The sequence below is a fragment of the Mus caroli genome, chromosome 5 (assembly GCF_900094665.2).
Source record: "Mus caroli chromosome 5, CAROLI_EIJ_v1.1, whole genome shotgun sequence".
In the NCBI taxonomy this organism is placed as follows: Eukaryota; Metazoa; Chordata; class Mammalia; order Rodentia; family Muridae; genus Mus; species Mus caroli.
Window position 1 is genome coordinate 30835452 of NC_034574.1, and position 25023 is coordinate 30860474.

General features: G+C 48.2%; 1 protein-coding gene across 1 annotated transcript in view; it reads left to right on the forward strand.

Moving 5' to 3' along the window:
- The first annotated feature begins 976 nt into the window (after positions 1–976).
- Positions 977–25023, forward strand: part of Afap1 (actin filament associated protein 1) — a 110360-nt gene continuing 86313 nt past the window's right edge. Inside the window, exon 1 of the mRNA XM_021163597.1 lies at positions 977–1198. The gene's annotated coding sequence lies outside the window, so the exon portion shown is untranslated. The remainder of the gene's footprint in view (positions 1199–25023) is intronic.

The following is a 25023-nucleotide window of genomic DNA, read 5'->3' on the forward strand; positions in this document are numbered from 1 at the left end:
TATGCATGCTCAGGGATGAGGTAATCCTTCACAACAAGTTAACTATTAACACTAACCACGCCAATCAAACCCATCCCCAAGGATAGCTCTTCTCGCATAAGGGGCTGTACCAAGAGGCCCCAGTGCCTGGGCAAGCAGATCATCTGTTGGCTTGGGGAGTCAGACAGGAGAATTGAGGCTCTGCATGGACTCCAGGACTCATTGAGGAACTGCAGGCTGGCCTGCCTCTGGAAGTAAACCGTTTGTAATTTTGGGGGAGTCCAACTGAGGTCTGGTGATCCCTGCTGACTGGACTGGATCCTGCAGTGATCATGTATGTGGATAGGGCTTCTGATGAGGGTATCCATCCCAAGAGAAGCATGCTGTCTCCAGCCATGATCACAAAGGCTCTTGTCAGAGGCAGAAGGGAAGTCTTGGAGAAGAGGGACAGGTTGTGAAATAGAGGGAAATCCACATATGTTCCAGAACAGTCCTCTAAGGCTTGGGCGAATTTTAAAGATAATTGAGATATGGATAAATGGAAATGGTGGGTAGATAGGAGTCATGCCTTGTGGGGGAATGGAAAAAAAAAAAACCAAGGCTCTGAGCAGGAAAGGGATGAGATTAATAATGGGATCCTGAAGTAGGACAGCGAAATGGATCTGCTTGGCACAGCACCTAAAGGGAGTTTTCTCTTTCTTTCCACCCTTAATGATACCAACACCCTTCGACCAGATGATGGGCAAGGCTATGAGGATCGCAATTCGGATGGCAGGAACCATCAGTTTTCCTTTAAAACCAATATTCTAGCTTTGGAATGGGCACCGAGTACCACTGAGCTTAGTCCACGTGGGCGCTGAGCCCAACGCGAAATCAGATCAACGCAGAGTCCCCGGGTGCCTGCTCCGACCCACGGCCCCGCCCAGCCTCTCTTTGTTCCTCATGGCCCCGCCCCCTCTGCCCAACTTCCTAACCATTGGCTAGAGGGCGGGTTCTTGCTGTTCAGGGGGCGGGGCTATGGAGGCAGGCGGGGCCTGTCGCGCCTGCGCAGAGTCCTCCGGCCACAGCTCGCACCGCTGGTGTCTGGGCTCCGGGTCCCGACTGAGAGATCGCTGAGCTGCGCAGGGCCCCGCCCCGGGCTCCATTGTTGAGGCAGCGGGCGCTCCGCGGGCTGCGCTCCTTTCGGCCGTCCAGTGCTCACGAGCCACTGAATCCTGAGGTGAGGCGGCGGTGACTTTGAACCCGGAGCAGGGCCAGGTGTCCCACGATGTCCCCGGGCAAGGTCCCCAAGCTGGATGCCCTGGGCCGGGCAGGGTCCCCAGACAAGGCTAGGCAGGATCTCCAGGGCCGGGTAGGGTCATCGAGGCCCTTCAGGGTGTTAGACAGGACTGACCAGGGACTCCTGAGAGGGCAATGTCTCCGGACAGGGCATGGTCCCTATACAGGGCTGGACCGGGTCTCCAGGGCTAAGTTGGATCCCTGGAGGTCAGAGTCCCCAGGGCCAGGTAGGGTCCCCGAGGCCCTTCAGGGTCCCCAGACAGGGCTGGACAGGGTCAGCGGGCAGGGATGGTTTTCCAAGAACTGTTCGAAGATCCGGTCATCCGAGACCTAAAGGACAGACCACATATTTGGACTTGTAGGACAATCGCTAAGGCTGAACTGGGGGTTCCCGGCTTGGCAGTCGGCTGAAGTGGGTCGGAGAGTGTGCTGCCGGGTTGGTGGCAGCTGCCTTCTCCTCTAGAGGGACAGGAACACCGAGAGGGCTGGCCTGGATGGACCCGAGCACTCAGGAGTCTGTGCGCCCTGGCATTGTCTCGCCGCCGGGTGGCACAGAGGGCTCTGCACCTCCAGGTCCTGGTCGCCCTAGGAGTGGGCTCTTTTCCGGCCCTCCTTCTTGGGTGTAGCTAGTTGATTGTCACCAAGAGGGACCGGGGGTTGGGGGACCCTTGTGTGAGGGAGCCTTCCTGTTTCCCTATGTGGTGTGGATGGCTCCGGAGGTAACTACGTGGACTTAAGTGTGTGGGGAGGCTTGGCGGGTGGAAAGGCTGTTTCTGTCCCTGTATTGGTACGATTTCGTGTGTCAGTGAAGGTGACAGCGTGGACACGCGCGCATGGGATCCTGGTCCTGTGTCGCATGGCTTGTCGACCCAGGCTTTGCCCATTCAGTCCTGGCCCCCGCTTTGGGTGTGCATTGGGCACTGGTGTTTCGGTGAGGTGAGCGAAGCCCTGTGCGTGCTGGGCGCAGTTAGCCTAAGGTGGTGTGGACCGGACTGCCACCCGCTCTTCGGTGTTTTGGTATTGTCTTTATTCAGTGAGTTGAAGCGGGGAGCGGGCGGGATGGGGGGCCGCTACACGGGCTCTGGAGTAGCCCGTCTGAGAATGTGCCCCTCACCCTGCGGGTCTCTGGGGAGCGTGGGGCTGTCACTGTGCTGGGAGCTGCAAGTCCAGTCATGGAAGTTTCTTACTCCAGCCTTAGGCCTGGCGACCCAGAGGCCGGTGCTGATTGGAGGGAGCAGAGCCTCTCTGCCCTCAGCTTCTTGATTTCTTCCGTTGGGAAGAAAAAAAAAATCTGGAAAGCCAGAGAGTTGACTTTGTAACTCCCAGTCAGCGCCTGGCAAGTGGAAGAAACTCTCCCAAGAACTTGGCGTGCTGCAGAATGAGTTTGAATCAAGAAAATCCACACCCAGGGAACCAAGCCAAAGCAGTTACAGTTGGAGATCAGATTTATGAAGGCAGCCCTGGGGTGAGGTCCAGGGAGGGGACCTGATGCTGCCCCTCAGGCTGGGCCCTCCTCAGCTACTAACTAATGTGGAGACCATTCATTAGATACTGCTTCTTTGAGCATTTCAAAATCACTTGTCATGTATCCAGGATGGTGTGTGTGTGTGTGTTTGTGTGTGTGTGTGTGTGTGTGTGTGTGTGTGTGTGAGAGAGAGAGAGAGAGAGAGAGAGAGAGAGAAATCAAGGCAGTGTCTTTCTGTGGGGAGAGGGCAGGCAGCAGTTGGAACAAGGAGTTTCAATAAGCAACTCACGGTTTGTCCTAAAAGAGAGCCCAACTCTAATAGCAGGATAGGATATGAAACAGCTAGGAGCCATCCTTGTCCTGCTATAAGATGCACACTTAGTCTCTGCCGTCTCCTATTTCTGTGCTTGCACCAGCTCAGCTCTGGGTGCTGAGCTCTGGCAAGCTTCTGCCTCATCAAACATTCTCTCTAAGCCTTCTTTATGTTAGTTCTGTCCTTTAGACATTGTGAGTTTAGGCCAAAAGTACGTATCATAGCTTGAAAAAAAAAACAAAAACAAAAAAACAAACAAACCCAACACTCTGAAAGCCACAGACCCAGTTTGTACCCCAGAGCAGGGAGGAAGTGGGGCCCAAATGAGAGAGCCTTTGTCTACACCATGAATCCAGGTACAAAGCCTCAACCCACCAAAGATAGTAAAGATTTTTTTTAACCTGTCTGACTGAGTGTGTTTTATGATGTAGAGTACTCGAACAGAGTTCATTGAGTCTAATTTTGGCTCTGAAGTTGATTTAGTGTCCTTCCTGGGTAGTTTCTCCTCTAGGTTTTAGCAGTCTCACCTTTGAAAGTCTTCAAGTAGACAATTTTAAGGAACATTCTTGGCCCTAAACCCTTCATTCTTTTAACCAAATATAGCAGAAGGAAGTTGGCCTATGGCAAAGATATAAAGGAGATATTTGAAAAATGTAGTCTAAAGAGCAAGCTACTTCCTTGCTTCTCAGTTTCTTTTTACAAAGGTTTATCCAAGGACTGAGAGATGGTTCGTGGTCAAGGTTGCTGGCTGCTCGTGCAGAGGACCTGGCGCAGTCCTACACCCACATGGTCTAGCTCAGGGCACCCAATGCCATCTCTGGCCTCTGCGGACACTGTGTGCATGTGGTATGACAGACATATGGAGGCAAAATGCCCATAGTCATTAAGTAAAATAAAATTGAAATTTATAAGGGTTGGGTAGATCATCAGTGTATGGGACAAGTGTGTGTGATGGAAACTTAACACTTTTTGGTGTTGTCTTGCATGCTTTTTGAAAAAATTAAAATTAAATTTGATTTTGGCCTTTTTGAAGATTTACACCCCCACCAGAGAGATGTGCGTGTGCGTGTGTGTGTGTGTGTGTGTGTGTGTGCATGAGTGCACATGCACTCATGTATGCGTGTGCATGTGAATGTGCACATACACATGGAATGCCTTGGGAGGTCAGAAGAGGGCATCAGATATGCTGGGTCTGGAGTTGCAGGCAAATGGGAGCCTCCTGATGTGAGTGCTGAAAACCAGATTCCCTGAGCAGAGCAGCAAGCATCCTTGACCATGAACTGTCTCTCAGCCCTTACACTCTCTTACCCACAAAGCACCGCTCCAGCCCCTTTGAACCCTTTATAATTGTATTCTGTTTGCATCTCCACTGTATCACATCCCTCCCTTAATGAAGCCGTTGGGTGCAGATCTGTTTTCAAGAGCATCTGTTGGTGTGTTGTCGGATGGAGTCTGCCAACTGCGCATTTCCAGGTCCCAATCTATAGCCAGGATTTTACTTGAGAGACGCTGAAACAAGTGGAATCTTAAGAGTACCCCAAGTAGATGCCCTGGGCTCTGCCTAAATGTTGAAAGGCTCATCTGATCTTAGTGCTAAATACATCATGTGTTAAAGGGTTGGCAGAGGAGTTCAGCTCTAAGGAGCAGAAGCCAACCCTTCCATGCTCATCCGAGCGTCTGTGGTGAGGTGGGAATTCGGTGTGCAGAGTTTCTTCTGGCCGGGTGTCTGTGTGTAGAAAGGACATGGTTCTCCCTGCTATCTAGATAACGACAGGGATTGAAAGTTGATGATGGCAGTTCTGCCTAGGGGTGACGTTCTTTACTGCGACACATCTCCTTTCAATGTGAGCTTCTTTCCTCTGTTTCATTTGTAGCTACCTTGATTTCTGTCCAGATGAAGTGACAGGGGTTTCTGCACAGGGATAGGGTAGATCTCCACTATTGTCCTCTTGCCCCTATTCACCCATCACTGAACACATCAGGTTGGTTAGGTGCCATCTGTCTGCTCCCAACTATGTCTGGAGATTTCTGTGGCTGCCATGAGGGTTTTAAACCATGATGTCACTTCCTTTATTCTACAGCTTGATATCTCTGTAAGTCACCATGTAGCCCTCACATAACAGTAGAGGATTGCTCTTTTCAGACTGTATGTCTACGGCTAATGTGTCACTACCACTCAGGGCTTCCCAGGCCACCCTTTCCACTCTCAGGTTCCTGTGTCTGTTATTGCATTGGGACCCAGAACCGTTCTGTGTGTGGACAGGATGTAGATGTGAATGAAGTTAAGGATTGCTTCCAACAGTTCTTTAGGAGGGGACTTGAGTTAGAGTTTGGCTTTTTAATCAGGTTCTCTCAGCCTCAGTTCCTTGATCTGCACAAGTGTGTTAGTTCTTAGTAATGCCTTTAAAATGTTGTTATTATTTGGAAGATTCAATGCAATTACAAATAGAAGAGATTTTTTTTAAGTTGTAAAATCCTATGCTGCCAAAGTTATAAAAAGATGCAACATTAATAGTTGTTGTTTTTTTGTTTTGTTTTGTTTTTTGTTTTGGTTTTTTCGAGACAGGGTTTCTCTGTATAGCACTGGCTGTCCTGGAACTCACTTTGTAGACCAGGCTGGCCTCGAACTCAGAAATCCGCCTGCCTCTGCCTCCCGAGTGCTGGGACTAAAGGTGTGCGCCACCACACCCGGCTAATAGTTGATTTTTCTCTGCTTTTCTGTACACACTCAAGAGTCCTGGATGCGGTGCCAGGAAACTTAGCATTGTTTTATATCCTGAATGATCAGTATCATTTGGTAGGCATTTCGGGGAAATCATCAAGTTCGAATTCCGGTTTTATATGGTTTATATAAAAACGTGTGTGTTTGTGTGTGTGTGTGTGTGTGTGTGTGTGTGTGTGTGTGTGTCTGTCTGTCTGTCTGTCTATCTGAGTGTCTGATGGTTTCAGTAATAGTTCAGAGCCACAAGCACCTTCCATTTATAATTTCTTTCTTGATGTTTTGGCTCCTAAGGGACCTGACTGGAGATTCGAGAAGGCAAAGTTCAGAGGTCAAGGCCAGGAAGGCAGCCACTTGTTGTAATTCGGTATCCTACTCGTGAGGGGCAAGTGTCAGGGTGAGTCCAGCTCTTGCAGCAGGAGGGTTGCTTGGATCATTCTCTCTCCAAGCCATCTTGGCAGCCCTATGTTGACTGTCCCAGGGCCAGATGTCAGTCCTGCCCCCATTTCCTCACCAATTTCTACTGAACACTTTTGTTGCTCTAATGTTACAACAGGAGAGCACAAAGGCTCACAAACTCAGCAGTGGGTCTCAAAGAATGCCTGTTGAGAAATGCAGATATTAATATACAACATCCTATGTGGCATTAACAGACACACAGAGTTCCTGTGGTGTGGGAAAGCCAGCAGCCAGAGTTTCCTAGGGACGTTTGATGGTTGAATTTCCTGCAACACTGGTATTGCTGGACTGGTAAAGGTAAGGCGGTGTATTATGGGAAACATAAATTTTGTAGTCTTCTGGACAATTTAGAATTCCTGAAATCTGTGACTGTAATGAAAACTGTGATCTATTGTTTTGGATGAAATGTGGCCATCCTTCTCTTTTGTGGTTGTGTGTGTGTGTGTGTGTATGTGTGTATGTGTGTGTGTGTGTGTGTGTGCGCGTGCGCATGTGTGACTGAATCCAGGACCCTGGGCTTTGCTTTGCTATTAAATGAAATCCTACCAGGTGGTAGTGGCACACACAGCCTTTAATCCCAGCACTTGGAGGCAGAGGTAGGCAGATCTCTGTGAGTTAGAGGCCAGCCTGATCTACAAAGTGAGTTCTAGAACAGCCGAGGGAGAAACTCTGTCTTGGAAAAAAAAAGATAGAAAAAAAGAAAGGAAGGGGAAAGAATTTCAGTCCTCAGCCCTGCCTCTAGCTTTAAGGGAGTTGCTGAATGCCACACTGCTGGCTACTCTTGTTAATTCACTGTATTCGTTTCTTTCTACCACACACTTAACTTCCTCAACTAACATACACACACCAGCCCACATTGTTACTGGGCAGAAAGCAGCAAGGTAGTAGTGTTGTTCAACTCTAGAAGGAGTTGCTTCAGGCTCAGTGTCTCATTGGCCATGAGGAGTTTCTTGTGACTATAGAACCAGGTTCCCATTTTCCCTACCAGTTAGGGACTCTGAAAGGCGGGCCTTCCTTCCTTCCTCCCTCCCTCCCTCCCTCCCTTCCATGTGACTTTCAGATAGAGCCTCCTGTTAAATGTAAGATATCCCTTATGCATGTTGCTTTTCTACTCAGAGAAAGTTCCAAAGTTGATTTGAAGGCAGATGTGTTCACTTGACCGCCTAGATAAGAGAGGAAGAGACGGTTTGTCATGCACTATGACAGCCACGGGTCTAGGGTTTGGGCACAGGTGTCTATGGGGATCAGCCATTGTGTCCACTGACGTCACCTGGTCCCCTTACTGCCACATCCTGTGAGGTTGCTTTGTTATTTTCCATTCATGGACATGTAAACTGAGGCACCAATGGATTAAACCAATCGTCAGGGATATAAAGATTGCCTTCTGTTTGTCTGTACGGGCATGTGTGTCGTGTGTGAGCATGTGTGTTGTGTGAGTATCTTTGCTCACGCAGAAGACAACTTTCATGACTTCAAGAGCTGGTTTGCCCTTTCCGGACACTGAGCCTGGACGTAGAGAATCAAACCCAGGATGTCAGGATTTTGTGGCAAACCTTTTTACCTGAGAGGCAGAGGCAGGATGCCAGTGAGTTCTAGGCCAACCTGGGCCATATTGAGAGCTTGAGGCCAGGTTGCGGAGGGAGACCCTGTTTCAAAAACAAAGATGTATTGTTCTGACTTTCTGTGGAGGTTTACAGTACTGGAGACAGGTCAGCCTCAAGCAGCTTGTTTTGGAGCCTTGAAGTGGCCCTGCTGAGAGTAGAGTTTTGCCAAGAAATCCTCTGAGATTCTGCTGATGGACAAAACACCCAGGTGGGGGAATTTGGGACCTTGCCTTCTCAAGACTTAGACGGAGGACCCCTTGTTTCTGGAATAGACTCAGCTGGAATGAGTCAGCTCAGCTGACAGTCACATTCTCAAGGGTCAGGACACCCACTGTTTCAAGGCAGACGGCCCCCATCGCTGTGTAGGAAAGGTTAGCTTTGCTCTGAAAGGAATTTTATGACGACCCAGAATCTGGGCTGGGGTGTAGCTCAGCAGCAGAGTGCTTGCCTAGGGTGCAGGATGCCCTGGGCTTCACCTTCACCTCTGTAAGGAAACACAAACAAACACGAACAAAACACCTAGAACCTTTCCTTTTAAGATAGGACCCACCCGGGCTGGGTGGACTTCGGAATTCTCCTGTGCTGATCTTTTGCGTGGGTGTGTGTTTTTCCTGGGAGAGGGATTTACAGCTTTCCCCATGTCTTCAAAGTGGCTGGGCTCCCTAAAGCTTAGGAATGCACACTCTGTACGTCAGATTTTGTTTAAACATTAAATACCCATCTTAAACACAGTTACACAAGCGCACGGTTTTAGGAGTCAAAAGTTCTTCAAAGCTTGAAACAAAAACAGAGCAATCAACCCTGTCCTTCTCCACGCCAGCTCTGCTCCCAAGGGGCCACCACTTTGAAGGTTTTAGCTGAGAAGGAGGGGGGGGGGAGAGAGTGGAAGAGGAGGGGAGAGGAGGAGAAGTAGTGTGTATGTGGGGGGGTGAGTGAAGAGGGGGAGGAGAGAAGCAGGAAGTGGGAGCAGGGTGGGAGAGGGAGAACACTGAGAGAGTGGGACTGTGGAAGGGGTGGGGTTGGGGACACCCACTCTGCCCCCAACTCCCAATGTCCATTTCTCTGCCCTCCAGCTTCCCAATAGTCTTGTGAGATAGTTCTACAGAGTAAGAAAGCACAGACTTGGTTCTAGTTTTGATTCTTGGTTCGGAACGCCTGAAGCATAGCCCTCTAAACGCTGGAGGTGTTAGGAACATCTTCCCTCTGCACCATCACTTCACCCAAGTGAGCCAGCGATAGCATTGCATTATTGCATTGCGATAGCATTGCGTAACAGCTAGATGCCTGGAGGCCTCAGGCTAGGGCCCCAGAGCCAGGAGCTCAGGGGGCAGGATGGGGGTGGAGAATCTCAGCTCCACCCACAGCGGCTGGGGAGCATGGGGGCTAGAGGCTGAGCTAATCGGCAAAGGCCAGGGTTGTAAGCAGTCAGCCAGCCTCCATGATGGAACCTCCACAAGAGCTGGGAACAATGGGCTTACCAAGCTCACCTGCTGCTGTAGCTGTCTGGAGATAAGGGGAGGGAGGGGGCAGCTGTGCCCATGGCGCCCTTGAAGCTCCATGCCCTTTTGCGAAGATTCTCCCAACTTTTCCCTCTAGATCCTTGTATGAAGTTTTTATCATTGTTTTAAATTTCAAAAACTCCTTTATAGTTTTTGTAGGGAGGAGATATGTAGCACGCGCACACACAAACACACGCGTGCACACACACTCGCTCATGAAGGCACACATCCTGGGTTCAAGGATTTCGTTAGATTTTCTTAAACAGCTATGTTACTTTCTTTCTTTTCTTTCTTTCTTTCTTTCTTTCTTTCTTTCTTTCTTTCTTTCTTTCTTTCTTTCTTTCTCTCTTTCTTTCTCTTTCTCTCTTTCTCTCTCTCTCTAAGATTTATTTATTATATGTAAGTACACTGTAGCTGTCTTCAGACACTCCAGAAGAGGGCATCAGATTTCGTTACAGATAGCTGTGAACTATCTGGTTGCTGGGATTTGAACTCAGGACCTTTGGAAGAGCAGTCGGTGCTCTTAACCGCTGAGCCATCTCACCAGCCCCAATAGCTATGTTATTTTCTAACTTGCGCGTAAAATGTATGCATTTTTAAATGTTAGCCTTAGGATTGTCACCTCTCCAGTGCAGTTCCTTTTGTGACGACCGACCTTTGTTGTTGATACAGAGGTTTCTGTGAAGTTTGCGACTTGGAAGGGATACTGCTGGTGTGTATGTGGACAGTCTGGGATTCAGAGATGTTGGAGACAGAACACAGTGTTCTTTGGGGCCGGGAGATGGCTCAATGGTTAGGGGCTCTTGCAGAGAACCCACGTTCAGTCCCCAGCACCGCATGGCAGCTCACAACCACATGTAACTCTTAGTACTTGGAGACCCGTTGTGGCCTCTGCCGTACATGGCATACACACAATGCACAGGCGAACTGTGCAGTTTTAGTACTTTTCTGTGGCTGTGATAAAAGCACCGTGGCCAAGGCAACTTCTAGAAGAAAGGCGGTTTGGGCTTATGGGTCTAGAGGGCTAAGAGACCATTCTAGCAGGGAAACAGGGTAGTAGGTGACAGGCACGGAGGCTGGAGCAGGAAGCTGAGAGCCTGCGAACTCTACTGCAAGTTGTCCTAACATACTAAAAGGATCAATGTGTTGTTCACTTACAGGTGTATATCTTGTTTTGTTTTTTTTTTTTTCCTATTTTAGGCATTATTGAGAGGGGGGGACTGAACCTCGTGTGTTCCCCCATACTAAGGATGAATCCCTAGCACTGGTGTGATGGATGTTACTAGCAGGTGGGGGACTCTGCTAATCAAGGTCTAGATGAAGGTGGTGGGGTTTCTGATGAGGTCACTTCCCTGACAGGAAGGGACACGAGAAAGCATTCTCTGCCTCCATCCTTGACATGTGAGAACGGTGACTGTCTGCAGGGAAGAAAGAATAGCTTCTCTAGGAGTCAGGTCTGGGACATCCCAGCCTCCAGATGATGAGAAATAGATTTCCGTTAAGCCACCCAGCGTGCGAGATTTTGTTACAGCAGCTGGCGGACGGATATAGACAGGGTTCTAGAATATTGATAGTGCCCTAAAAATAGATACATTCCTTTGTCTATAAAGATGGCGGAGTGGAATCAGGCTGCCTGTGTCTGATGGCTTCCTGTCTTTTTTTCCCATTGATGACCTACAGCTAAGTTACACGTGCTGTGATTTTCTTTGGGCCTCTAGCACTCCTTGTCTTTCCTTTTGTTAAGGTGCAGGGTGGCGTAGCTGGCCTGCTTCAAGGCTCATAATCTGGGTGCGGACTCCAAGTCAGCGTTCAGCTTCTGGATCACCCTCATCAACTTCTCAGCCTGAGAGTGGCATTTGATGATGGCTTGTTCTTGTCAGTGTCCTTGTCCTGGCATCTGCTGCTTCTGCTCTTTCACCCCCTGTCATGGTCAAGCCTTCAAGAGCTGCTTTTCAGCATTGCTCTCTGATGTCCAAGTTAGAGCTGCCTCTGAGCGCATCCTCACGCCTTCAACTGTGCCTTTTTGGACAACACTTACCCCTGAGCTGGACTAGGGCTGCACTCATGCTTGTTAGGCAGTGTCATTAGGTTTTGCAACTTGTGATAAAGCACTGAGTCTTGTGCAGCTTTATTCTCAAGGCTGCCCCAGAACCCTTGCCACTTCCTTCTGGATGCATCCAGGAGGCTGCGTTTAGCATCGTGGAAGAGCATGTTCATTCATAGCGTTACCATAGAGTTGCGCCGTTTCCCTGGACCACCCCTGGAAAGCCCATCCCTAGTCTTCTGGAATGGCCAACTGTTCTGTCTTGTTTGTAGTTCTCATGGATTTCCATGGCTATGACCATGGACTAAATTCCTAAGGATGGGACTGTTCATCAAAGGGTGCACACATGCACAATATCGATTGGCATGGCGGATTCTCTTTATCAGGTTTTTATTCTCAGAATGTGCAACTGCATGTTCGCTATTCCTTGATCAAATGTTTTATTCTCTACCATGCCACAGGCAGGTGGAAAAATTAGATAGGACAACACTTTGCTGGGTCTCCTAGGATGTGTTAGACTAGGCCCAGAGCTTGTTTTATAATTTCAGAATTTGTTTGCCTCCTGCGTGCTGCGGAGAAGTGGATACATTGCTGAATGGGCCAGTAACTCCTGAGTTTAGCTCCTCTCCTAGATTGTCTCATTGATTTATTTAATGATTGATTGTGTGTGTGTGTGTGTGTGTGTGTGCACTTGCATGCTCCCGAGTGCACGTATGTAGAGACCAGCAGTCAACCCCAGGTGCTTCTCAGGAATCATCTAACTTACTTTTGGAGACAAAGTCTCTCTCATTAAACCTGGAGCTCCAATTAGGACAGGCTGCCTGGCCTTTGAGCTCCGAGATCCTTCTGTCTCTACCCCAAGCGCTGAGCTATAATCACCCTGCCTTGCCGTTGTGAGAGTGCACCATCACCTGACCCCTCTAAATGGGTGCTGGAGATGGACCTGTGCCGTCCCCTACCTCCCAGGCGTGCCTGGCAAGCCCTTCACTGGCTGAGCTGTCCCCCAGCTCCTCTCCTACGGTGCAAACTTTTTTCTTTTCTGGAAAGCAATTTAAGATGTAGAGAATAGGCCGGCCGGTGGTGGCGCACGCCTTTAATCCCAGCACTTGGGAGGCAGAGGCAGGCGGATTTCTGAGTTCGAGGCCAGCCTGGTCTACAAAGTGAGTTCCAGGANCAGCCTGGTCTACAAAGTGAGTTCCAGGACAGCCAGGGCTATACAGAGAAACCCTGTCTCGAAAAACCAAAAAAAAAAAAAAAAAAAAAAAGATGTAGAGAATATTTTTTTAAAAAATAAATGTTTTGTATAGATCTGAAAAGAAAATGCACTTCCGCTAAGGAGCAGGACGGGCTGAGCTATTGTCAGTCTGTGGGGATCAGTGCCTAGGGCTCCCCAACTCTGAGACATCTTTTTGAGTCAACACGATTTGCTGTGCCTGCACTGCTGTGTGCTGCTTGCCCGCCTGGCTTCATGTGGCAGCCCCTGCCTGAAAGGCATGACATCAGTTTTGGCCACTGAGTATTTATAGCCGCCAGAGACTCCTCCATGGGTTGCTTGTGGTTTCTTGGGGGAATTTGTCTGCAGCTCTCCTGTCCAGACCACATTGGGTGATTGCTGGTCAAGGGGTCCAGGAAGGCTGCTGTCTCTCTGACCATCTCTTTCCATGCTTTAAAAAGCATCGTTTGTTTGTTTGTTTGTTTAAAAATTAAAAATCAAACAACCGTTTGGCTGTTTACTTTGCCATTCTTTGCTGATTATCTGAACAGGAAGTACAGAAGCTGTTATGTGGCCCCAGTTAAGACACTGACAGCTAAAATCACGATATCTTGTTGGTCTCTCTGCCAGTCCTCCCGTCAGCCTGAGGCAGGTGACATTTGTCCTGCTAACAATTGAGGCAGTGTACCCTTGTGGTTAAAGGAACTTACCAGTCCCACGGTCAGCAAGTGACACAGTAGAATGAGCCCAGAAGCATGGAATCCCATAGGTCCTGCTCCGAAATGGGCTCTCCTTCCATGCAGGTGGAGGCTGCACTGGCTGTGAGGCGGGCTGGAATGCCCATCACTCTTGATACTCGATAATTGCGTCCTGTTCCCTGCCTCCCTCTGACCTTTTGTTCTTCAGGCTGACACCAAGCCACTCAGAGCGTGTGAAGCCCCTGGATTTTCAGGGTTCAGCTGTATACTTCATAATAAGAATGGCCTTCTGGCAGCAGCTCATAGTGATGACTCTGTGGGTTAAGTAGGCAATTAAACCCCAATAAATAGATGGGCTTGTTAAGAGACAAGGGCAGATACAAGTTGGGAGAAAAAAAATGTAAATAACATATTGGATAGAGGGTTAGTAGGTACAGTATATAAAGAACTCCCAAAATTCAACAGGAAAACAAACCATTCAAGTAGAAAATGTAAAACACAAAACAAAACAAAACAAAACACCACCACCAACATCAAAATCAATCAAACAAACCAGGAAGAGCTGATTGTATAACAAGTAAGCACACAGAAGACACCCATCATGGGCTGAGGATGTGTCTCAGTCGGACAGTCCCTGCCTAGTATGTGTGAGGCCCTGGGTTGAAAATACAGCAAAAAAGCAAAACAAAACCTACAACAATAAACCCTTCACAGTAAGATACCATTAAAATGAAAAATTCATAACAGAAAATGCTGTGGGAGGTTGGGTCACAGGCACTGGTGGGGAAGGAAAAAAGGGGCAGGCCCCCAAAGGCGTGGTGACAGTCTCTTAGAAATCTAAACCAGGAAACACAAGCATGCGCCGTTGCCCTTGAGGGCATTTATCTCAGAGAAAAGAAGTTACAGTAACGCGGAAGCCTGTGCAGGTAGAGACGTAGTAATCGTGTTCTGGAAGCATTCAGGATGACACGCAAGGGGAATGGCGAGGCAAAACTACTGTGGTCCATGGTCCACGGACTTGCTTGGGAGATGGGGGTTGAGTTCCATATCTGAGGAGGCCAGAGCTGTCAGAGCCCGTGGAGCTGGAGTTAGATGGTTATGTGCTACCTGACATGGGTCCCCTGTGTGTGCTGTTCGCCTCTGAGCCGTCTCTACAGCCCCAGAAGGCCCTTGGTCATTTTGTCTCCTTTTCTGTGTTTGATGGGACTTCATGTTATCTTTCCTTCAATACACCTTTAAGGGCTGCGTATGCCTGTGACAGCTGACCTTGCTGTCTCTCCAGCTCAGCAGACACTTCTCACACCCCTCTGCTCGCTGCATTGGAATGATCTGTCCAAGACACAAATGAAGGAACCTTGGACAACGGCCTGTGCACTTTCCCAAATACAGTTGGAAATGTATAAATTGCTTACTGTTAGGAAGCTGGAAGACATGTGAGAGGCTTCCATGTTTGCAGTTCTAAGGTCAGGGGGGACTCCCAGCCCCACAGGGACTGTGCGGCACATTGGCCAAAGTATTGGTTCCAGAGTCAAAAGATCTTTATGTCCTGCTTCAGTAAGGGGATGGGAGGGGGGTTATTGGAAAACTCACTGGATTTTTGTGAGATTGGTGTTTTTTATTTTTTAAAGTTATTGTATTTTTAACTGTGTGTGTGTGCACTCACACTTGCTTGCACACATTGCATATGAGCGCAATGCCTTCAGAGGCAAGAAGAGGGTGTCAGGTCCTCCTGGAGCTAGAGTTCCAAGCAGTTGGGAGGCGTCAGCTGTGGGTGCTGGGACCTGAGCTCAGGTGTTCCACAAAAGCAGGAAGTGCTCTTAACTGCGGAGCCATCTCTCTATCCCTCTTGGTTTGTTTCCTTGATGAAATGAGCTAAGGAAGCAGTGTGTCCCGAGAGCAGGTAAGCTATACTGTGGCACGGCTCAGCAGCCTGTAAGGCATCGTGTCTACTGGGAATACAGCTGTGTAAACAACTTCTCTGGAACTTGAAGAAAGCACATCTGTAATTCTGCCCGAAAACCTGAAAGGGACAGCGTGCATGGTTCATGCCCGTGAGGCCCGGGTGAGGTCCAGCCTGAGACAGCCCCCTTAGGTCTTATGACAAGCTGAGCTAACCTAGGACACCTGCCCCACCATGGGAAGGAGGCATGTGCTCCTCCTGCCTGCATGCGATGGGTGGGGTGTCTCCAGCGGAGCAGGACAGGAATGCACATCATGTGGCTCAGAAAAAAGCCTTCTGGTCTTCCTGTACTTCGGGTAGTCTGCGCCAAGGAGGGAGGGCAGGAGTGAGGAGTCACTTTCTGGTAACCTGCCAAACCTTCCGCAGCCAGTCTGCCTACAGAGTGACCCGCATGACAAGTAGAAGACAGTGAGAGACAGATGGACCGTGTCTACTCAGTGCTTTACGGCTTTTGTGGCCTCAGAGCAGTCAGAGACAGGGCTGCCAGCTTGCTAGCTTTCCGGGGAATGCCGGGTCAGAGGAGAGGCTGAGACAGTGAAAAGAACACAGGTCACTTTTCACTGTGCTGAGAGTGACTGCTGGGAGGGGGGGGTAGGGGGCACTGGGCAGGGGTGGGGGACACCAGAGCGTGCTCTTCTTATATTAATATGTCTTAGCCAACTCAGGCCTCATCCGTTACCATCCCTGACAGCAAAGGGCTTCTAGGAAGATTAGTGATGCAGGAGGAGTTGCAAGGATTGCAAGAAACTGAAGGCTTGCTTGAATTGCTATTAGTGGAAGGCCTGTAGGTGTGAAACACTTTAAATGTTCCTCCAGCTTGTGTGTGTATGTATGTGCATGTGCCTATGTGTGCATATGCATGCATGTGTGTTCCTTCAGCTAGTGTGCGTGTGTGTGTGTGTGTGTGTGTGCCTGTGTGTATGTTCTCATTTTCCTTTCCATCTCCTAGGGATGGAAACAGGGCCCTATGGCTCCTTTCCTGGCTGGTGGCTGAATTCCTTCAATAGTATCTCTGTCCTCCGAGTTTCTGTGCTGTTAGTTATTTATCTGTCCCCGGGGCTCAGAGCAGAACCAGTAGTGACACGGAGGGAGCAGAGGCCGCAGAGCTGGCTTCTTTTGTGCTGCTGTGTCCTCCATTTGCACCCCGACCTGAAGCGTTGCTGTGCCGTGGGGTGTGTGTAGGCAGTACACTTTCACTGTGGTTCAGACATGAATTTCCTCTCAGAATTCCCCGGGCTCAGTTAGTCCCCAGGCTTCTGGCAGGGAGCAACAGGAAGTGTTTTGTGTAGAAGCCCACACCCAAATCTCTCTTCACCTGCAAATTTATTTGGTTTGGACTGAAATAAATCTGGGATTCCAGTTTCTTTTCCCTAAAGCAGAGAGTAAGCGCTCGTCTGTTGTCACAGGGTAGACAGGTCTGTGGTCACAGGGTAGAGGCTGCCCTGTCTGAACCTGTTTTCTAGTGCTCAGAATCCCAACGAGTGTGTTGACCTGAGCCAAGTGTGTGAGTGTCTGGGACAAGGGCTTTGCAACCCTGGCTGCACAGGGGATTTTTGAGACAAGCAGGCCAGCTGCGATAGAATCTCTGAGAGTGGAGTACAGGGAGATGTTGCTTTTAGGGATCTCTTGATTGTTCCTGTGTACAGCAGAGGCTGAGAACCCCTGGTCTGAGGTGTTGTGGTGTTGCAGGTAGGAGCAGTGCCGAGGCTTCCCCTCTACTGAGCCTTGCTTCCTGCAGACAACAGGGAACAACTTGACACTCCATCTTGCTGGGATCTCGCATGAGCACACTTACCAGCCTTCACTCTGTTCTGACCCCTCTCCCATCTCTCCATGGAGCAGAAAGCTGATAGGTAATTTTGCAAGATCACCATACATCTCATTTCAGTGGCACAGGAGAGCCTCGAGTATGAAGTCCCCAGACGGTGTTTACTGCAGTCTTGTCCCCTGAGAACTGTGTGAGGTGGTTGGTTTATAAGTAACATCCTTAGCAAGAGCTGGTCCGGAGCCTCACCAAATGCAACTATAGGCAATTGTTTAAGCTTGTCCACCCCTGATTGACTTCAGTTATGAAATGGATAACGGGCTGTTACTGCCCAACAGGATTGTCTGAGGATTTACCTGCAAATGTGTATGAACTGCTCAACTCAGTGGCACCAGCACTAGAAACACTCAGCAAGGGCGTCCTGTCACCGCCACCTTCATCACCCTTGTCATTTTTCCAATATACATCTTGAGAATTTGTTTTTAGCTTGCTTTCTATTGCTGTGATGAATACCATGAGCAAAAGGCAACCCGAGGAGGAAGAAGGTTTGTTTGGCTTACATTTCTAGGTTAAAATTCATCACTAGGGAAGTGAGAGCAGGAACTCAGGCGGGAACTTAGAACAGAGAGCAAGGAGGGATGCTGTTTACTGGTTCGCTCAGTGACTCAGGATCAGCCTGCTTTCTTACACAGCCCAGACCCACCTGCCTAGGGATGGAGCTACCCACAGGTTGGGCTCTCCCATGTCTGTTATCAATCAAGACAGCCTCTCACAGGCACAGCAATAAACCAATTAGATTAATGCAAACAAATGACATTCTTTCTTCCATGATGACTCTAGGTTGCATCAAGTCGACAAGAAAAACTAAACAGGGCAGAGGAAGTAAACTCATCAAAGATAACACATCCTAATAAATCTTTAAAAAAAAAAACACATCCTTATCATCTCTTGAACAATGAATGTTTTTATTTTAAATTTTAACTGGTAGCATTAACTTACTACTAAAGTTAATATATCCTGGAATACCTTGACTTACAAATGAATATATCCAAGGATTTTATAATTGGACCATTGCTACTAAAAACCAATTTGACCTTCATGAATGAACAGTCTGACACTTGGTTCATTGCTTTGCTTTCTTCTCCCGAACTTCATGGCTGTGAGCTCGTTGACCATTGTCTTAGCCAATGTTCTATTGCTGCAAAGAGACACCATGACCATAGCAAGGCAAGTAATTGAGGTTGGCTCACAGTTCAGAGGTTTAGTCCATTTTTAGCATGGTGGGAAGCATGGTGGCTTGAAGGCAGACATGGTGCTGGAGAGGTAACTGAGAGTTCTACATCTGGATTGTCAGGCAAGGGAGAGTGGGGAGGGAGAGAGGGAAGGAGGGAGAGGGAGAGGAAGGGAGAGAGAAGACAGACAGACTCTGGATCTGGCATGAGCATTTTAAACCCCAGAGCCCACCCCCCAGTGATGTAGTTCCTCCCACTAGGCCACACCTCCTAACCCCTCTCAAGTTGCACCACTCTGTAGTGACCAAGTATTTAGATCTATGGGCCTATGGGAGACATTTCCATTGAAACCACCACAACCATTATTCCTGGAACCAAGGGAGTCAACTGACAGCAGCCTCCTCAGCACCTCGGGGACATGCTTCTCTGCAGCCCTCAGAGGGTGTTCTCTGCACCGCCCAGCAGAGATGCCCAACTCCTACAGTCTATTAACTGTCTCATCAGCTTCTTTCTCTTTCTAGTCCTCCTTAGCACACCGTCTCCTCTTCAACAGGGATTGCTGTTCTTGGCAGTGCTGAGTCCCCAGCACCTAGCAATAGCCAGCATATATTATTTGCTTGCTACATGTTTAACACCATATTCTAGCAGACTCTAGGGAAAGCCTCAAGTTAGACTGTGAAGTCTACAGTGATAACATGTAGCCAATTACAGTATTTGGGAAGCATAAGTCTTTCCACAGGTGCCATGTGACCTGCTGAATGACTGTGGTGTGGGTAGGATGGCCTGTGTCTGGCTTCTTCCCTCCTACATTAGAAGTCGTACAGTATGATGACATATGCTCCAAGTCAGAGTCTTGCTCCAAGCCAGAGTCTTGCCCCACTGTTGAGTTGGCTCTATCCTGAAGCCAGGCTTCAGGATAGAGCCAACTATCCTTTATTATAACAGGCCTTTATTATGTGGACACCATATACTCAGCTGTGAAGGGAGAAGTTTTGTGTGTGTGTGTGTGTGTGTGTGTATGTGTGATAGTCAAGGCTCTTTTTGGTCTTTATTTTTTTTTCTACAAAAAGCTTTACTTATTTTTATATTATGTGTATGAGTATTTGCTTACATGTATGTACACATATGTGCCTGGGGCCTGTAAAGGCCAGAAGAATTCCCTGAAACTGGAGTTATGGATGGTTGTGGGCTGCCATGTGGGTGCTTGGAACCAACCAAATTCCTCTGCAAGAACAGCAAGTGCTCTTAACTAATGAGCCATCTTTTCAGCTTCCCTGTCCCTTTAAAGAGTTACTTATAGTTTATGTGTATGAATGTTTGCCTGCATGTATGTGAGCACAGCATGTGTGTCCCCATGTGTCCTGACTGGTTTTATATTAACTTTGCCACAACCTCAAGTCATTTTGGGAAAGAGTCTCCTGATTGGAACAATGACACTAGAAGATTTGCCTACACACAAGTCTGTAGTGCGTATCCTTGACTGATGATTGATATGGGTAGTGGGCTCACCTGCTCACCGTGGGCAGTGCTACTCCTGGGCTAGTGCTCTTGGGTGCTATAAGAAGGAAGGCTGAGAAAAGCCATGGAGCAGGACTCCTCCAGGGCTTCTTCACCAGTTTCTGCCTCCAGGTTTCTACCCTGACTTCCCTGGATGATGGACTACAAGCTGTAAGATGAAATAAACCCTTTCCTTCCCTCAAGCTGCTTTTGGTCACGGTGTTTTATAATAGCAACGGAAATTCTAACTAAGTCATAAATTGGTACCAGAAATGGGGTACTGATATGACAGACCTGATCACATTTTTGGGAGGACTAGGGGACATTGAGCTAGCGAAGCCCTGAATGTTGGAGCTTAATGAGCTGATGGGCTTGGAAAGGTTGCTGAGAGCAGTGCAGATGATGGAGGCCTGCCTCGTGAAGTCTCAGAGGGAAGCAACGATTCACAAATTTAATGTAATAATTTGAATTAAGAACCACCAAAGTGAAATCTTCGCTTCATTGGGACAATCTATGCTGGTCAGCTGGGGTTGAAGTAAGGCTATGATTAAGAGACAAGCATCATTGAAGCAGACTCATCTGTAAAGAGTTTCCTTAAGTTATCACACCGATAACTTAAGGGGTCCATTGTTGGCCAAGGTTGTACCTTGTTTGGCAGCTGAACTTGGTAGTGGAAGAGTCACCCAGATGGTGCTGGTTTTCAAGGCATGAGGCTCATGGGGAACAACTGAGGCTTGCCACTATGTGATAGGCTGAAACCCACGAAGAGAGCCCAGGAGAGGCTGTTGGTGAAAGTGCAGCCTCAGTTGCAGTAGAAGGCCTAGGATGGAAGGGATCTTGGAGAAGGGCTGAGGTTTGGTACTGTGTGTAGGCTGTAGTCCGTGAAGTGGGCCCAGGAGAGGCCATTGGTCAAAGCAAGCCAGTAGATAGCACTCTTCCATGACCTCTGTACCAGCTCTAGGTTCTTTCCCTGAGTTCCTGCTCTGACTTCCCTTCCGGAAGGACTGTGATCAGGATATCTAAGCTGAAATTATCCCTTTCCTCCCCAAGTTGCTTTTGGTCACTGTTTTATCACAGCAATAGAAATTGTCACTAGGACACCATGGAAGCTGAAGAGAGTATCAGTTCTCCTGGATCTGGAGTTATTGGGTGGTTGTGAGTCCCCTGATGTGGATGCTGGGAACAGAACCCCAGTCTTCTACAAGAGCAAGTGCTCTTTGGCATTAAGCTATTTTTCCAGCTCCCCCAGTCTTTTTTTGTTTTTGTTCTGTTTTTGTTTTTTTGAGACAGGGTTTCTCTGTGTAGCCCTGGCTGTCCTGGAACTCACTCTGTAGACCAGGCTGGCCTCGAACTCAAAAATCCACCTGCCTCTGCCTTCCGAGTGCTGGAATTAAAGGTGTGCACCACCACGCCCGGCTTTTTTTTTTTTTTTTCCACCGAGACGGATTTCTATCTCCCCTCAGAAAGGACAAAGGATAAAATGACCAGAGAGTTGTTTTCTGCATTTACTTCCTGGACTTGGCAGCCCACACTAGGACAAGATCATCTTCAGCAAGTTGGAGGCGGGTGTTGGTGGTCTGGTGCATTGTGACCTATCTGGTTGTACTAAGGCACCTGGTGTCAGTTGAGTGTGTCCTGTAGGGTGCAGTTGAATGAGGTGATCTGGAAAGAAGAGCCACGCTGTGCATCCAGTGCATCTGAAGCGAGGTCGCTGAGTCTTTTTATGGTAGATTTTTAAAAAGAATTCCAGCTCTCAGTGTCTCTGGTTACCCTCAGGAAATGCAATGCCATCATGTGACATCTTGATGTTTTTTGACCTTTGCTAGGGGCTAAAGGCTTTTAATGGTGAAAACCTTCTTGCTTCACAGTGTGATATGTTTGGGTGACATTGTGGGGAATATGATAAAAACACATTTAAGAGACTCATGAAAATGAAGCAGTTTTTAGTACACCATTCTGCAGAAAGAGACACCAGCTGAAAGGATCAAATGGCCACTGTGCTGAATATGGAGGAAGGAAGTCCTGGCTCTTCCTCCACAGGCAGGACTTGCCCCATTCCCCAATTCCACATCCTATTGGCTTAGGACACAGCCTGATCTTATGACTATGTGGCAAGGCTCAGGACTGTCTCTTTCTCTGAATTTGGGCTCAGTCAATTGGCAGATGACTTATAACTTTCCAGTCTCAGAGTCCCCCAGGTGGAAGGGATGCAGTGCCTCTTGCTTGTCTGTGAATCTGATGAGCTCTAAGAGCATCCCATGCTGAGAAAGCGCTATTTCTTTTTCTTTTTAAAAAAGATTTATTTATTTATTTTTATGTATATGAGTGCATTGTAGCTGTACAGATGGTTGGGAGCCATCATGTGGTTGCTGGGAATTGAACTCAGGACCTCTGCTCACTCCGGCCTAGCTTGCTCTGGCCCAAAGATTTATTTATTGTTATACGTACGTACACTGTAGCTGTCTTCAGACACACCAGAAGAGAGGGTGTCAGATCTCATTACAGATGGTTGTGAGCCATCATATGGTTGCTGGGATTTGAACTCAGGACCTTGGGAACAACAGTCAGTGCTCTTAAGCGCTGAGCCATTTCACCAGCCCACACTATTTCTTACAACATCAAAGGCATTAGAAAAAGGACGGCTCTTCTGCTGAATCTCTCTTTTCAGAGTGGCTGCTTGGAGGGGTGAGGAGGCAGTGGCAGGAAGTGGGTGTTGGAGTCCTCCAGGCCTCTCATGGACCCCCATGCACGGTTGCACAGTTACATGCTGCTCTCCTGTGTCTGGGAGGAGAGTACTCTGATCTTGTCTCGCCCCGTTGCTATGAACGGCAATGGTGATTTCTCACAGATTTTTAAAACCCAAGATCTTATCTTCTGTCCCTCAAGGAGGCAGGACAGGCCTCTCCTTTCAACATGGTTTTCCTGCGCCTCACGGCAGCTGCCAGAAGCTGTCTTGGGGTGCTTGGAACAGGGCTTAGATTTGGCTTGAATTCCTAGGGCCCAGCTTCTAAGAGCCAAAGCTGGTATTGCTGTAAGCCAGAGGTTCTCAACCTTCCCAATGCTGCAACCTTGAATACAGTTCTTCATGTTGTGGTGACCCCGACCCTAAACAAAGAAATATGCTCAGTGCTACTTCATAACTGTGACTTTGCAATGTAAACATCTGGTATGCAGGCTCTCTGATGTGTGACCCCTGGGAAAGGGTTGTTCACCCCCCTCATGACCCACAGGTTAAGAACCACTGTTTAAAGCAGTGATCCTGTGGGCTGGGATTGTAGTGATCCATCCCTACTCAGCCCTCCCAGAGCATGAGGTACTTCTTAAAGGCAGGCTCTGTAGTCCTTTGCACTCATTTGCCTTAGGGCCTGGCTTGGGCCCACCAAGGTGGATGTGTCATCAGAACAAGCTATCTTAGCCAGCTGTAGCATTCAATCCACAAACAAACAAACAACTTAGTTAAAGGGATTTTTTACACCAGACATTTTGGAGGAAAGAAAACAAAACAAAACAAAAATCCTTCTTTCAGCAAGCTGACCTGTTTGTCCCTTGCAATTCAGTTTCAGCTCAGAAGAGCAGCTGTGTGCCCACAGGGCTCTGGGACGTGAGCCCCAGACAGATGAACCTAATTTGTAGTTGTACAAGTGTGCTCTCCTTCTGTGGCTTTATTAGCCCATCTTTCCAAGTGGAGTGGATGGTTCTATAAAAGTCACACTGTCTCTTTGAAAAGTATGACACTAATTTTATGGGATGATCTCTCAAAAGATGACCTGCCAGCGGCTGAACACGGTGCTCCAGGCTCCCGGCCTTGGATTCTTGCCTTGGCAGTGCCGAGGAGAGAGCCTCTTACTTAGGGCTGTGAGTGAAGCGGCTCAGTTTTGTGGGCCTGTGGTTCTAGGTCCTTATCCTGAGTCTTGGCCAGTCTAGGTTGCGGTTTCTTCCAACATTTAGGAGCAAAGCTGATGTGAGGAGGGTGGAGGAGGGAGCTGGCTCTCTCACCGCTGAGACGTCACAGGGTCTCCAAGGCCCTGATTGCTCGGCTTTCTTAGGAGAAGTGTTCCAAGGGTCAAAAAGATAATGTCCACGACGGTGCTTTGTACTTTTCACTCTGGAAAATTCCAAACCTACTTGCGCCTTTGAAGCCTTTTTAGGTATGATCAAGCCCCGCACTGTGATGTTTTAACTGGTTTAATGGCATTCTATGCCATGAGAACTTTAACCTACTGTCATTAGCCTTGCTTTACAGGTAAGGAGCTGGAGGCACAGGACAGTCAAGCACTTTGCCCAAGGCTACAGAATACTTTTTAAACAATTATGTATTCATTTAGTTTGACAGTTTTGAGACAGCGTACCATGTAGTCCATTTGGGCTTCTATTGCTAAGGAGCTAAGGCTGGTCTTGAACTCCTGATCTTCTTGCCTCTCTGCTTTTCAAGTTCTAGGATTACAGGCAGAGGCCACTACATCTGTCCTTCCATCTTATTTGTAAAGAACACATGGTAATTTTAGGTGCATGTGGGGCACAGTGACATTGCAGCACGTGTGTATAACAATCAGATCTGCACGGCCAGCTGGTCTGTATGATGGACATGCCACTTCTTTGTGTTGAGAACACTCAAAACCTTCTGCTTGGCTGCTTTCAAATGCTAAGTTGATTGTTATCAACTCGGCTGTCCCAGAACCCTCAAGCAGTAGTTCCGGGATTCAGAGCCAGGCTTCTGGTTCCAGTTGTCTCCATCACTGAAGCAGCCTCCTCCTCACCTACCATTCCTGCCTCCCGGATCCTCTAAGACACAGCAGGCCCGGTTGTTTCACCCAGTCTCCAGTCTCCTGAGTCTCCGAGGCCTGACCTGAACAGATGTGAGACCTAAGATGGGAGTTTTGCCTGTGTGTATGCTGTGTGTATGCACTTATGTGCCTGGTGCCCCTGCAGGCCGTAAAAGCTGTCAGTTCCCAGGAACTGGAGTTATAGCGAGTCGTGATCCAACATGTGAATATTGTGAATCGAACCTTTGTCCTCTGGAAGAACAGTCAGTTCTCTTTATCTCTCCAGCCCCTGGTGGTAGTTATCTTTATGTTTGGTTAACATTTTTAGTTAAAGGAATATTTGCTTTTGAATGTTTTCCAAAAGATCCTAACAGGTGTGCATAGAGGATTTTTTTTTTTTAAAGATTTATTTATTTATTATACGTAAGTACACTGTAGCTGTCTTCAGACCCTCCAGAAGAGGGCGCCAGATCTCGTTTCAGATGGTTGTGAGCCACCATGTGGTTGCTGGGATTTGAACTCTGGACCTTTGGAA